We start from the raw sequence: 13,996 nt of genomic DNA, 5'->3' as shown, positions 1-13,996 counted from the left end.
TGTGTGTGGGTCTACCTTTTCATTCTCTTTTTTTGTTCCATTGATCTATGTATCTATCCTTTGCCAATAGCCTACTCATAACAGTTAACAGTGCATTACAACTGTATTTTATAAATCCTGAGTTTGTGCATAAATTTTGCATGTATGCTTTAATATTCTACTAGGTATTAAATTATAGAAAACATCACATAAACCTGGCATTTAATCTGGGCTATTCTACTTAACAGAGAAACTATGACTTTGTATAAGTTATATAGAGGATATAATCTCCATTTCCTCATCTTTAACATTGTCATACATTATCCAAATTATAGGAGTGATGTAAGTGTTAAATGAGTTAGCTTTTTTAAAGTAAATAACAGTTAATATATGTTCCCAATAAGTGTTATTTCTTTTTGCTCTTTATTCTACCCTAGCATTATGCATTTGCCTGATTTTATTAGATATTATTTCAGTAAAAGTAACCCTTTAAAAATACATAAAGCATGGGAAAAGCAATAAACTAATATAAATATAATTAATACAATTTTCTGCATAACTGCAGAAAAAACAATATAATATGAAGCTTTCAGAGAAGAATTACTATTTTCCACTTGTGACCTTGAGCTAGGGACAAAAACAAAAGAGAACATATCATGCAGCTCGGTATCCTTTAGATTTAGTGCACAGAGAACTAATCCATCTGTTTGTGGTTCCTTTTTTTGTCCCCTGATAACACTTAGTTAAAAGACACATGCTTCAACCTTCAAGATAAATTATCCTTTCAATTCTTAATGGTTGTAAGTGATAAAATCTAAGAGCAAATCAGTGTGTGCATTAAAACTGGTGACATCTATGCCTTTGACTTGCTGAATGATTATCAAGATATTTAAAGGTTAAATGGTTATTTATGCATTTATACATGGATGGAGTTCATGAATACACTCATCGTTGCTCTCAACATTTGAGTGCCATATATGAATAAGTGGGTAGATTAGGCAGAATAATGGTTCAAATGAGAAATAAAAATTAATAAATGTACAAGGCTCAAAGAATTTGATGTCTACATTCAATGTAGTAGTCATCTTAACAAAACCAGAAAATTTGGAGAGGGGAAACTGGTTTTATGAAAGATATTTCCTCTATAAATAGCATTTTAGTGCACATCTGGGAGAAGTCCCAGAGGCAACCTCAATAAACATGCATTGGAACATTTTTCTAAGAAAGAACTCAAGCTGTGTTCTAGTAATTTAATTTTCTGCCCCTTATTTCAACACAACAGTAAAAATGTTCACTGTTTAAGATTGCTATAACTGTTCTCAGAATCTATGTTTTGGGACTCTTTTAGGTTATATGATAATAATTCAGTGTTCATGAGATCACATTAGCTAGGATGGCTATAGACAAAATAAAAATTACTTTTGGGGGGGGGGCAAATGTTCCCATACAGACTGGATTGAGTCTTCTATTCCCACCAATGAGGTCAACAAACAAACAGATAAGAAACATAGTAAGATGGTAAGATTTCAAGAAAACATTTCATAAGCTTTGTTTTAAGCCATATATAAATCTATTGCTAGGCATTTTTCTGAGTAAAAGCATATGTGTGTGTGTGTGTGTGTGTGTGTGTGTATACACACATATACATATACATATATATATCAGAGGATTGACCTAAAATCACTGCCAGAAAGAAAAATTCCACCTTAACTGTGAAAATTCTGAAAAGAAACGTGGTTTTTCAGAGGATTGAACATGGGGGAACAAATTAAAAGTGAGCACAGTTCTTGGGCTTAAGCTTTGCAAGTCATCATGGCTGGGCAAGAAAATGGTGCAAGAAAAGACATCTGTTTCCATATTAACTGGTAATGGAAATAAGAGACAAAGAGTGAAGTTTAGGGTTTTACAGGAAAAGATAGCAAAAAAAATAATGAAAATACCAGAGTTGGCACAACACCTCTTCCAAATAGCAAAAATAAGCACAAAAAAGAAAATTACAATGAATGATTTAACATTCGTATCAGTTAGGGCTCTCTAGAGAAACAGAACCAATGAGATACCAATAGATGATTGATAGACAGATAGATGAAGAGATTTATTATGAGAATTAGCTCACACAATTATGGAAGCTGACTTATGCTTTCTCCAAGCTAGAAAAGCAGGTACTATAATTCAGTCTGAGTATGAAGGCCTGAGAACCAGGGGAGCCACTGATGTAACTCCTAGTCCAAAGCCAAACACCTAAGAAACTGGAGGAACATTGGTGTACCTCCTAGAGTCTAAAGGCCCGAGAATCAGGAGCCCTGATATAAGAGAGCAGAAAAAGATGGATGTCCCAGCTCAAGAAGAGATAGTGAGAATTTATCCTTCCTCCACCTTCTTGTTCTATTTGAGCCTTCAACAGATTGGATGATGATTCTCAATACTGTTAAGTATGAATCTTCTTTACTCTGTCTACTAACTCTTTAGAAACATCTTCACAAACACACCCATAAATAATATTTCACCAGGTCTCTGGGCTTCTCTTAGCCAAGTCAAGTTGGCTCATAAAATTAACCATTAACAATATTAATTTAAAATCCTAAAGATGTTTATTAAACAACTTTAACTTTATTCAACAACTTTAAGAAAGTAATACATCACAAACAACTGGCATTTATTCCAGTAACACAAGCTTGGTTTAATATCTAAAAATCTATTAAGCCAACATGCCATTAATGTATCTAAGGGGAAAAATCATATGATTATCTCTAAAGATGATGAAGTCTTTGACAAAATTAAATACTTGCTCCTCATAAAAATATAGCTAGGAAGATACAAATTGATACATATTTCCTTAACAAGATAAAAGCAAGAAAAATTAGTTATAAAACCAGTATTTTACTTAACAGGGAAAAAGAAGTATTACAACTAAGATCAGAAACAAAGATGCCAACTAAGACTTTAGTATTTAAAACTGTATTGGTAATACAGAAATCTATGGAATCTAGAAAAATGGTACAGATGAACTTATTTGTAGGGCAGGAATAGAAAAGTAGACATAGAGAAAGGACATGAGGACACAGCCGGGGAAGAGGAGGGTGGGACAAACTAGGAGATTAGGTTTGACATAAATACACTATCATGTGTAAAATAGATAGCTAGTGGGAACCTGCTGTATAACACAGGGAGCTTAGTTCGTGCTCTGTGACAACCTAGATGGGTGGGATGGGGGGTTGGGAGGGAGGTCCAAAAGGGAGGGGATATAGGTATACAAAATATAAATAAATAAAATTTAAAAACTGTGTTGGAAATATCTGCCAATCCAATTAGAAACAATAAATAAATTAGTGCCTCAAATTGTAAAATAGGAAGTACAACTCTATTTGTACATGATAGGATAGTATTTTTGGAAAGCCCGAAGAATCAATAATACATTTGTCTCAAAAATAAAATAATTTGTTAGAGTAGGAGAATAACATGAACATACAGAAATCAAAAGCCTTCTGACTTACAAACAACAACCAGTTCAAAGACATAATGGGAGCAAAAAAATCTCTATTAATTATAGCACACCAAAGATGAGAAAACGTAGAAATATATGTAAAGAGAAATATGCAAACTGTATATGAAGAAAACTTTAAAATACTTATGAAAGACACAAACTAGGCTTGAACAAACAAAAATATATATATTATTCTTTAACAGAATGACTCAGCATCATAAAGGTGACTCCTCTCTAAGTAATTTTATGAATTTAACACAATCATGATAAACATGCCTACAAACTTTCATGGATCTAGACAAGCTGATTACAACTGTGTAATAATAACATATAATTAGAAACATGGGGGCAAGACATACACAAGTTTAAACATTCTCTAAAGCCATGCTCCTCAAAGTAGTGTGGTGTTGGTGAAAAAACATAAAAATAGACCAATGACATAGAATAGAATGTCCAAAAACAGAGCTAGTTATTAAGGGACATTTGATATATTATAAATATTACATCTGACATTACTAGGGCATAAATTTACTTCTTAATAAATGGTGTTTAGGTAACTATTGTACAGTCAGTTGGGGAAAGATATAAAATATTAACTAGTTTAGAAAAGAGAGTTAGAAAACAGTTAGAATATTAGAAAGAAGGAATTTTAGAATGAGCTGCATTGTGACATTAAAAACCTATTTATACATATATACACAGTTTTATATTCACTATTGTGTATATACACATACATATATACACATAAATATGGGCACCTTGCTACCATGCAAAACAAAAAAAAATGCAGGGAAATGCACATAAAATAATGATAGCATGTTGATGAGACAATGAAACCAACTTAAAGGACCTCCCAGTAGTCAAAGCGTAGAAAATTTGAGCATCAAAAGAAAAAATAATTGTAACAACTTTTCTGAAAAAACAAGAATCTATAAATGTGTACTGATAGAAATTAATGGGAGAAAAGGGAAAGATCTCTCTTACCATTTAGTGCTATAATGATTTCATATGAGCAGATAATTGAAAGGACCCACAAGACTTTGGAGAGCATATTCACAAAGATCTTTATAAAGTCAAAGGATACAGAAAGAGTGTGCAGGCAAGAATCAATAGCCTGAGAGACTTCCAGGCACAGTTCCCCAGAATTATTCTTATTCACACATGATGTATTCATCTCTGGAGTATAAACCTTTATAACCTGTTTGAGGCATGTGATTTTAGAAGAGCTTCCCAAATGTTCCCAGTGGGATCTTTTATGCCCTTATATCGTTATACAGCCAAGCCAAGCCATGTAACATGTTACATCATGTGTAAGTGATCAATATGCAAACTGGCTTGGCGACACCTGGAAAGTTTCAAACTTTAAATAGCACATTATAAATCATTAGTTAGCACTCTCAATCTTCTCTTAGCCAAGAATCAGTTTGAAACTTCCAGGCATACCTGGAGATAAGCACTGAGCTGTCTTAGACCAGCTGAAAATAATTTATACAGAAAACTGATATAAAGAAGGAATGATAGAGTTAAAAATAACACCACTTAGCAACTATCATAATAATTGAATAAGACAAAATCATGAGTGGGAGCTAACCTAATGGGTAGAAGTTTAATGAGGAGCAGGATATTTACATATTCTCAAAGTAGTTCCCGCCAAAGTACTTTTTTTTTTTTAACAAGGAGGAACTAGCAATTTTACAGTGGATGAACCTAGCTGATATCACCTTAGGCAAATCATCAAAGTTAACATCATCAGTAATGGGACAAGGTGACAGCATGTGCCCCCTTATCAGTCACTGAGAAGGACACAGCATCACTTCTATGATACTGCTGTCAAAAATGCATTATTTGAATGGAATCGTTAGTAAGTGTGAATCAAAATGAAATTGAGGGACAGCCTACAAAATAACTGGTCTGTAATTTTTTAAATAATGTCAAGCTCATGAAATCTAAAAAAAAAGGCTAATGAATTCTTATAGAATAAAGGAGACTTAAAGAAACACAGCAAACTAATATAGATTGTCTGAAGTGGAACCAGCACTGGGAAAAAATAGCTAATAAATACATTAATAGAAAAATCAATGAAATTTGAATATGTACAACTGAGTTAATAAAATTGCTGTATCAATGTTCTAATTAATGATTTTGATAATTGTACTATGGTTACAGATTCTTAGGAGATGTATTCTGAAACATTTAAGGGTAAAGGTATAGAATGTTAGCAGCACGATATTAAATCTCTATCTATCTATCTATATATCTATCTACCTATCTATCTGATACATTCATGACCCATGCTCACCCACATAATTGAACTGAAACATAGTACTATGTGTGCCCTCAAGTACTGATTTTCTGGCTCAAAATTAAGCAATAATGAAAGTATTCAGAGGGTTAAATGAATGATATTTAGTATGACTTTTCAGTTTAATCACACAAGATAAAATAACAGTGCTAAGCACTGACTTTTTAAAGTTATGAGTTACAGTAATAATAGTTTAGGTAGCCCTGACCATTTCGTTACTTAAATAACATTAGATGTTGGGAATGCAGAGAAATGACCATGGTTCTCATCTTTTAAAGAGGACTGGAACATATAGGGAATCAGATTATTCAGTTTAGCCCAACTAATTGAAAAAAATGTTCAACTGCTAACTGAATTGTTGTTGATAGTGTTGGCTAATTTTAGGGCTTTAAAAATGAAATATATTAATTACATAAAGATATATTTGCTATGAACTATTATTGATAAATCAATCCAAATTCCTTTTAAAGTGAACTATTTAAAATCTGATTTTATGAGAGGAAAATAAGTCTTAGAGATTTTAGAGATTACCCCACTAGCCATAAAAAATCAGGGAACAACATTTTGTCTGGTTCCAGTACCAATGCTTTTAATCACTGTTCTATACTTTTTTATTTCCAGTAACTCCTACAGTTCATAAAATGTGAAATGTTGTGAAAATGATGCTGTGACTGTTATGGACTTGGATGTTAAGAGACCTAGCAGCTCCCACTTTCTCTCTGGGGATCCTGCTGCTATGCTGCAAATAAACACAGCTACACTATTAAATGGAAGAGCACCAAGGTGTCAGACAGGCAAATAAAGTCTTCAAGGACCTTCCAGCCCAGCTCAGCAAAATGAGGAATACAGTCAAATAAAAAAAGAAATTATTGCGTTTATCTAAAAGAACTAAAGATTAATCTATTTTGCTAATCAAATTGAATCTGTACTCCCATTTTCCAATTTTCCAAAATAGGAATATTGGTTGAATTAGGTAATATAACAGCTTAAATGATAGGTTTATGGAAATTACATGCATGTGGGGAGAGAGTGAGAGCTAGAGCGAGAGAGACGTTCAAATCGCAGTGCTAGTAAATAAGAATTTAGATTAAGAAAAAATTGAAGAATGGATGACATCCCTTCTTATGCATAAATTCTAGTTAAGTCAACAATTTTTGGTCATGACATAGGTCTAAGAATAATTTTATCAAAGTCTATTTGAGATATAAGAAGTAGAAGACTGAACAAGATAGCATCAGAAAACTGTTTTCTGCTCACGCTTCATATATCACACTTATCTCTAGGACAGAGATCTTAAGATGATTGTCCTTTCTCATCGTTTAACAATAGGGGCTTACCCAAGACACAGGGGCCAACTGAGGATAGAATATATCCCATCATCTCCATCCTTCTTATCTGTATATTTTTTGCCTCACAAATTTTTTTATGCCAAACTATTTATCCTCAACTAAAATGAAAAACCAAACCAAACAAGACAAAAACAAAACTTCCATGCATTTGAATGTAGGTTGAAAACTGATGTTCTGAGAGAGAGAGGGAGAGGGAGGGAGAGACGGGGAGAGAGAGAGAGAGAGAGAGAGAGAGAGAGAGAGATTGTGTGTGTGTGTGTGTGTGTGTGTGTGTGTTTATGCCTATGTCTGGGATATTACTCATCTTATTTAGTAGTACCTTTTTTCTCCCTAAGGATTTTATAAATACATGACAATATCAGCTATAGATGAAGACAGTTTATTTCTTCCTTTCATTCCTAACTGAATTTGCACATTTTAGTAATGGCTACATTGTTTAAGTAAATTGTAAGAGTCTACATCCTTTTGTCTGTAGGAGCTGGAGAAGCAGTCAGTCAAAAAAAATACCCTGTTAAGTATAATACTTTATATAAAGAATTACAAAGTAATTTTTGTTTATTTAGCATCCTTTTTAGCTGTTCGTCTTTGAAGGAGAAGTACAGCGGGGCTGGTACAGAAGATTAGATGTATAGGGAATTAAGGGTGGTTTGGTCCGTTTGTATGTTTATGGGAATTAAAAACTACATTTTATGGCATTTAATGCATTTCCTATTTCTTTGTATTAAGCTTGTTATGCAAAGAAAATTTCTAAAAATTAAAATAATAATCTACATAAAGTAATATTCTTCTGTACTCTTGATTTATAGAAAGAAAATAAACATACATTGGATACCATCCATATATATATTTATTTCTGTCCCTTATGAATCAAACCAACATATTAAACATTTCATATTCTCATTATAAAACTGGCAATAATAGCTTCAAGATTATTAAGAAAATATAAATATGCTGAAAGTTTTATATTTCCCTTGAATAATCAGAAATGAAATTATTTTACAATTAGGATTGAGGAGGATTTTTTGTTGCTCTTTCTTGGTATATTTTTATTACATAATTGTAATGATTTTAAAAGGTGACTTCTCCCCTCATTTTTAGCTGTACAATTAAAATCTAATAAAAATATTTAGGAGAGTGTTTTCTATTTTTATTTGCAAATTTGGGATGATAGCATAAACATCAATTTTTTATTGAGAAGCTAGGTAATTTTGTACATTCTGCAAATTTAATTAAAGCAGTATTTCCAAGTATTAACAGAAAGTATAATAACTTGGGATGATTTAAGTACCACTTGACAGCTCAAACTACTCATAAAAGAATACTTTAGAATATTTACAAAAATATATATCTTACAATATGTAATATTCAATAATATAACCTGAAATTTTTCAGCCCTTTCAGTCTTTGAATAAGATCTGAGTAAACTGCATATGTTTAGAACTTTCAAAATGGCAAATGATGCTCAAAATTTTATTGGTTTTAAGTTTTTGTTTAAAAGTTGTGCCATATATTTAACTAATTGGAAAATGTTCAATAAATATAAAAATACTTTCAGCAAATAATGTGAATATAAGGATTTTCATGAAAAATACTATGTAATCAGACAATATAACTCAGCTATTGAGGAATATGATTAAAATATTAATTGTTTTTATCTAGTGACTGATTAGTCAGAAAACAAAAAGAAAAATATTTTGAAATCACAAGTCATTTTAGAGAAAAGATTCTGATAATTCATCCAGTGGAAGTTACACTGAATTTTATTACAGAATTACCATGCTATCTGGAAGAAATGTGAATTGGCTTTGAATGGTCTGAATTTGGTATGTAAAAATGATGAACTATGAAACCATATGAAGTGATTACCTCAAAATGAATTAAAACAAGACTCACATAGGAAGGAGGGAAATTATAGATTCCTTTTTTCCAGCTTTGGAATAATAATTTTTTCTCAATTATATTGAGATATAATTGACATATAACATTGTGTAAGTTTAAGGTGTATAATGTGTTGATTTGATGCACATACATTTCAATATGATGACGACCTTAGCATTAGCTAGTACTTTCATCACCTCACGTAATTATCACTTCATTTTTGTGGTGAGAACTTTTAAGATCTACTCTCTTAGCAACAGAAAAGTATAAATTCTAATAAAAGTTGGTTTATAAGATAAGTATAGGAACTATGCTTATTGTTTTTAAAAGCAATAAAGGCTGGCATATTCATAAGAATCACATTCATCATAGTATAATTTTAGATCATGATTGTTCTAATTGAATTATGAGAATATTTGTAAAGCTGTATCAACTTTATTGTAAAGTTTTACTTATGTGATATTTTAAAAAATCTAAACTAATGACATGAAACATTTACTCAAGAATATTTTTATCCATTAATTACTCTAATACAAAAATTTAATACTTTAATATTAAATACAAATGTATTTAATATTAAATACTTTAATAAAGTAATTTGATTACTTTAATCAAATTGATTTATTAAGTACATATTTTAAAAATTTACATGTATGCATATACACACATACAGAAATGTATGACATATATCGCAACATGTGCATTATTCTGTACTTAAAGCTTTAAACCAGTAATACATGTATGTATATGTATGTATATATGATATTTTTTTCAAGTCATATTTTAACCTACTTACATTAAAAATATTGATGCTTAGCAGCTTTAGGTATTCGATAGCAGATATAGAATATATCCACTAACATAGAAAGTTTCATTGGATAGTGCTAATTTTGATATTCCTTTTTTGCTGGGCAAGCATTTACATTGAGTAATTACTATGACAAAAAATACTTGAAGAATCATCTTTGTACAAGAATTTGTACCCATGTATGAGCATTTCACCAGGGCACATACCAAAAGTAGAATTATAGATTTATAAAAGATTGATATTTGAAAATTTGAATAATAAATATCAGCAGGTTGCCTTTCAAAGAGGCTATACATCCAAAAGTATATGACATCATCCATTTAACCATAACTTTTCTGATAAATTTGAGTTTTAAAATATTTTCATGTATTAAATCTGATGCTCACGTAGTCTACTTTGTAAAATGCTTTCCACACTTAGCTTCTGCAATCAATACTGTCCCTGATTCTCTTCCTGCTTATCTGTATTCCCCTTGTTTTCTACAGTGCCCCTTTCTTCTGGATGTCTTTAAAATGGGATGTTTACCTCAAGATTTTATCCATGATGCTATTGTTTTACTACTCTGCACTCTGCATCGTGTCAATATCTTTAGGTATATAAAAAATTTTCCCCCAAGTTTCTACTGCTATCTCTAAATATCTCCTAATGGACAGTCCCAGACTAGAATGCATGCTCCACATTATGAGGGGAAGATTGTCTTTTTTCTCATCTTTTTCCTCAAAGCCTATCACTGTAGCTGGCACATTGTAGCCTCAAAATATACAGCATATGATGGTTGACTAAATGAATAAACAGTGGAAGATAGAAAATTTAATAAGAATAATCTTAAAAATCTCTACTTGTTCACTGGTTTATCAAAGTAGGTATTAAACTTCATCCTTTGCCATTATCCTGATTTGATCAATTTCATACTGTAATGATTTTTTTCCTTTAGTAAGAAGGAAGAAAATCACTTTTTCCTTCTTCTCTTCTTCTCTCTCTTCTCATCACACCAAATCTCCTTGCAATTTTATTGCTCCTGTAATTTCTAGGCTTGTTTTGAACATATATTTTGGGTATATAATATTTAGGTCAGATAAATAAGAGTAGGGTGAAATTTGACTTTTAACTGAGGCTAATCAGATTTAACATTTTGCCACTGATGCATAACAAAGTTTGCAGTATTTCATATAGTGTGCTCTTAAAAATTGAAAACTTCAAATTTATGTTATAAAAGACTTGTAGTAACAAAAGCAGGAATTCTCCCATTTGCTTTTCTATATTTGAATTTAAAAAGAATAAAATCTTCTAAGTAATAAGAGAAGTTTTTAAGATGTCACTAAGATTAAAGATTTTATAATAGGAAGATTATACTGTATTATCAAGGGGTCCCAATCTAGGTACATGACCCTTCAAAAACAGAGAGATGTGGCAGAAGTTAGTGAGATGCATAGAAGGCAAAAGCAGAGTGATTCCAAGTGTGAGAACTCAATAATGGGCCCTAAGATGAAGGGGACATTGTAGAAAGAACAGACAGAGGTCTCAAGGAGCTAGGAGTGGCCCTCAGCTGACATTTAGTAAGGAAACAAGGACCTCAGCCCTACAACCACAAGGAGAAGATTCTGCTAACAATCTGAGTGGGTTTGGGATTGGGTTCAATCTCAAAGCTCCCAGGAAAACAAAAAAACAAGCCCTGCTAACATCTTGATTTTAGTTTAGCAAGACACGTGCTAGACTTCTGACCTACAGAAATGAAGATAATAAATATGGGTTTTTTTAAGCCACTAAATTTGGTAACTTGTTATTGCAACAATAGAATACTAACACAGTTACACAAGACCAAAGGCAGAATAAAGCAAGCACCTCTTTTCTTATCCAGTTCAAGAACTAGAAACAGAATGACTTGGAAGGACTAAATGATAGGCAGTATTCCAGACACATTTCTATTACAACCCACAGGACGGATTGATAAAGTATATCTCAGAGCTTCTGGACACAGATCTGCTTAAGTTTCAGAGCATTAGACCCAAGCATTGTTGGTGCTTATGCCAGGATTAGTTGAAACAACATTTTGTTTCTGGACTTTCTCCACAATTTTCAGTAATTGGTACACCAAGAAAGTCAGATAATAAAAACAACTACATATTAGCAGGGAACTTAGTGCATCGCCAAGGAGGTAAAATCTGAAAATGAGCCTAGTTAATGCTGGGAAGAAAACACTTTGAATGTGTGAACTCTCCTTTCAGAGTCTGATATTAAGAAACTGTTCCGTATGTTGATGTATTTGTTTATTAATTTTGCAAAAAAATCTTATCAAGTATGGAATAGTGCTCATGAGATAATTAAATATATGGTCAGGAAAAGTCAGCTATAAGGTGCAAATAAGGAGCAATTCAAATAATGAAATGTGTGATTAATGAAATCATCTTTTATATGAGGACATTTATCAAAAGATCATAAGGCATTTATGAGGAATGCAACTGCTCAATCAACAGAAAGAAATCAAGCACTTATTCCTTCCTACAAAGCACTATGAAGAAATCTTGAGGGCTTCAAATTTTATTGAAATTTTAATAAAAATGATTCCCTTATATTCCTCTGATTTATTTCCTGGTATAATATTATGAATTCTAATTTATTGTTCATTTACCTTTGGATTTACACTATACTTCATATATTCTGAAGTTTGTAAACCAACAATACATTGTTGTTATGCAATGTTTATAAACCCTGTATTCTCTAAATTCGTCATGGTTTCCTTGCTTCTAATTATTTGTTAATAATCATCACCCAAACCTAGGAGACACTTGTATATAGGGTAATCTAAATAGGCAGAACACTTCTCTTCAAAGACTCATTTCACAGTTCACAATTCTTCCTGAACTCTTAAAGTAAATGGGAGCAAATACACAATATAACATAAAGCTACAGCTACAGGTCATTTTAACTTAGAACAACCTGTACATATTTTGAAAAATTAAAATCAATATGTGTATGTACCTTAAAAACTTAAGACACAATTATATGAATAAGAACGCTATAAAAAAGGATAGGGTGATGAAATTTTCTGGAAATAAGAAACACTGGTTCACTATAAATTGGAGAGATCAGGTATCTGAACGCTACCTGATTAGAACAGGGATTGGGCGGTAGAGTGTTACAATGATTAAGGCAATGTCTATCACTTGTAGCATGAGCATGTGAAACTACACAGACAGCAATTCACATGTACATTTACATGATGTGGTATGAATAAACAGGAACATTCAAAAGAAGAAAGCAAATTCAATGTAAGAGATAGGAAAAAAAAAACACCCAGCAGAAAAAATGAGATAATTATTTCTGATTAGCTGTAAAAATTCCTAAAGATAAACAAGTACTTGTTTGATTTCTATTTATCTTATTATAATGATTTAAACATAATTGAGTTACAATGACTAAATATTGTAGCAGCAATTAATAGTATGCTCGCATATGGCATTACACATTTATTACCTTAGATATGTTTGTGCCTATGGAGTACTCTTGTTTTAGCAAATTATAAAGATGATTTAATTTCCAGATTCCAAAGTTTACTATATATTATTTGTGACATATCTCTGCATAGGGAAACAATAAAAGAAGAGATAACTGATGATTCAAACATAATTGTTATGATATTATACATTGTATTCTCTAGATTTAGTAACGGTTGCCTAAGAAAATTAATTATTTTTATATAGGAGATATAACTTTGTTTTCTTCCCTAGAATAATAAGGTATGTAATCTTAGCAAAGCAAAGCATGGAGAGTAGAGGTAGAGATAGTCATGGTTGAAGCTGTGATCTAGGAAAACAGGAGATAATCTGAACAGGTATAAAGGAGAAGAGAGTCTTAACACACACTCTCAAGACAAGGAGACTACAGGCTAGGTGTATGATCTGATAACATAATATACAAAATATATAATTTATATTATTATTTGATTGGTGTATTAAGAATAAAGAAGTTGGATATCTGAAGAGAAAGTGAAAAGTGGCATACTTGCATAAATCTATGACTCCAAAAATTATTTTTTCTAGTCCCTTGGTAATTCAATGCACCATGAAATTTGAGGTGAAATTCAGCAATGATAAGGAAAAACAAGAAAAAATAGGAAGATTTTATATGCTTTAGTTATAGTTATATTTTATAGGTATCTTGGAAACAGTATAAAGCATGTTTTAATATGAGAAATC

Source organism: Mesoplodon bidens (genome assembly GCF_964165515.1).
Source record: "Mesoplodon bidens genome assembly, chromosome: 12".
Lineage (NCBI taxonomy): Eukaryota > Metazoa > Chordata > Mammalia > Artiodactyla > Ziphiidae > Mesoplodon > Mesoplodon bidens.
This window is presented reverse-complemented; position numbering follows the sequence as displayed.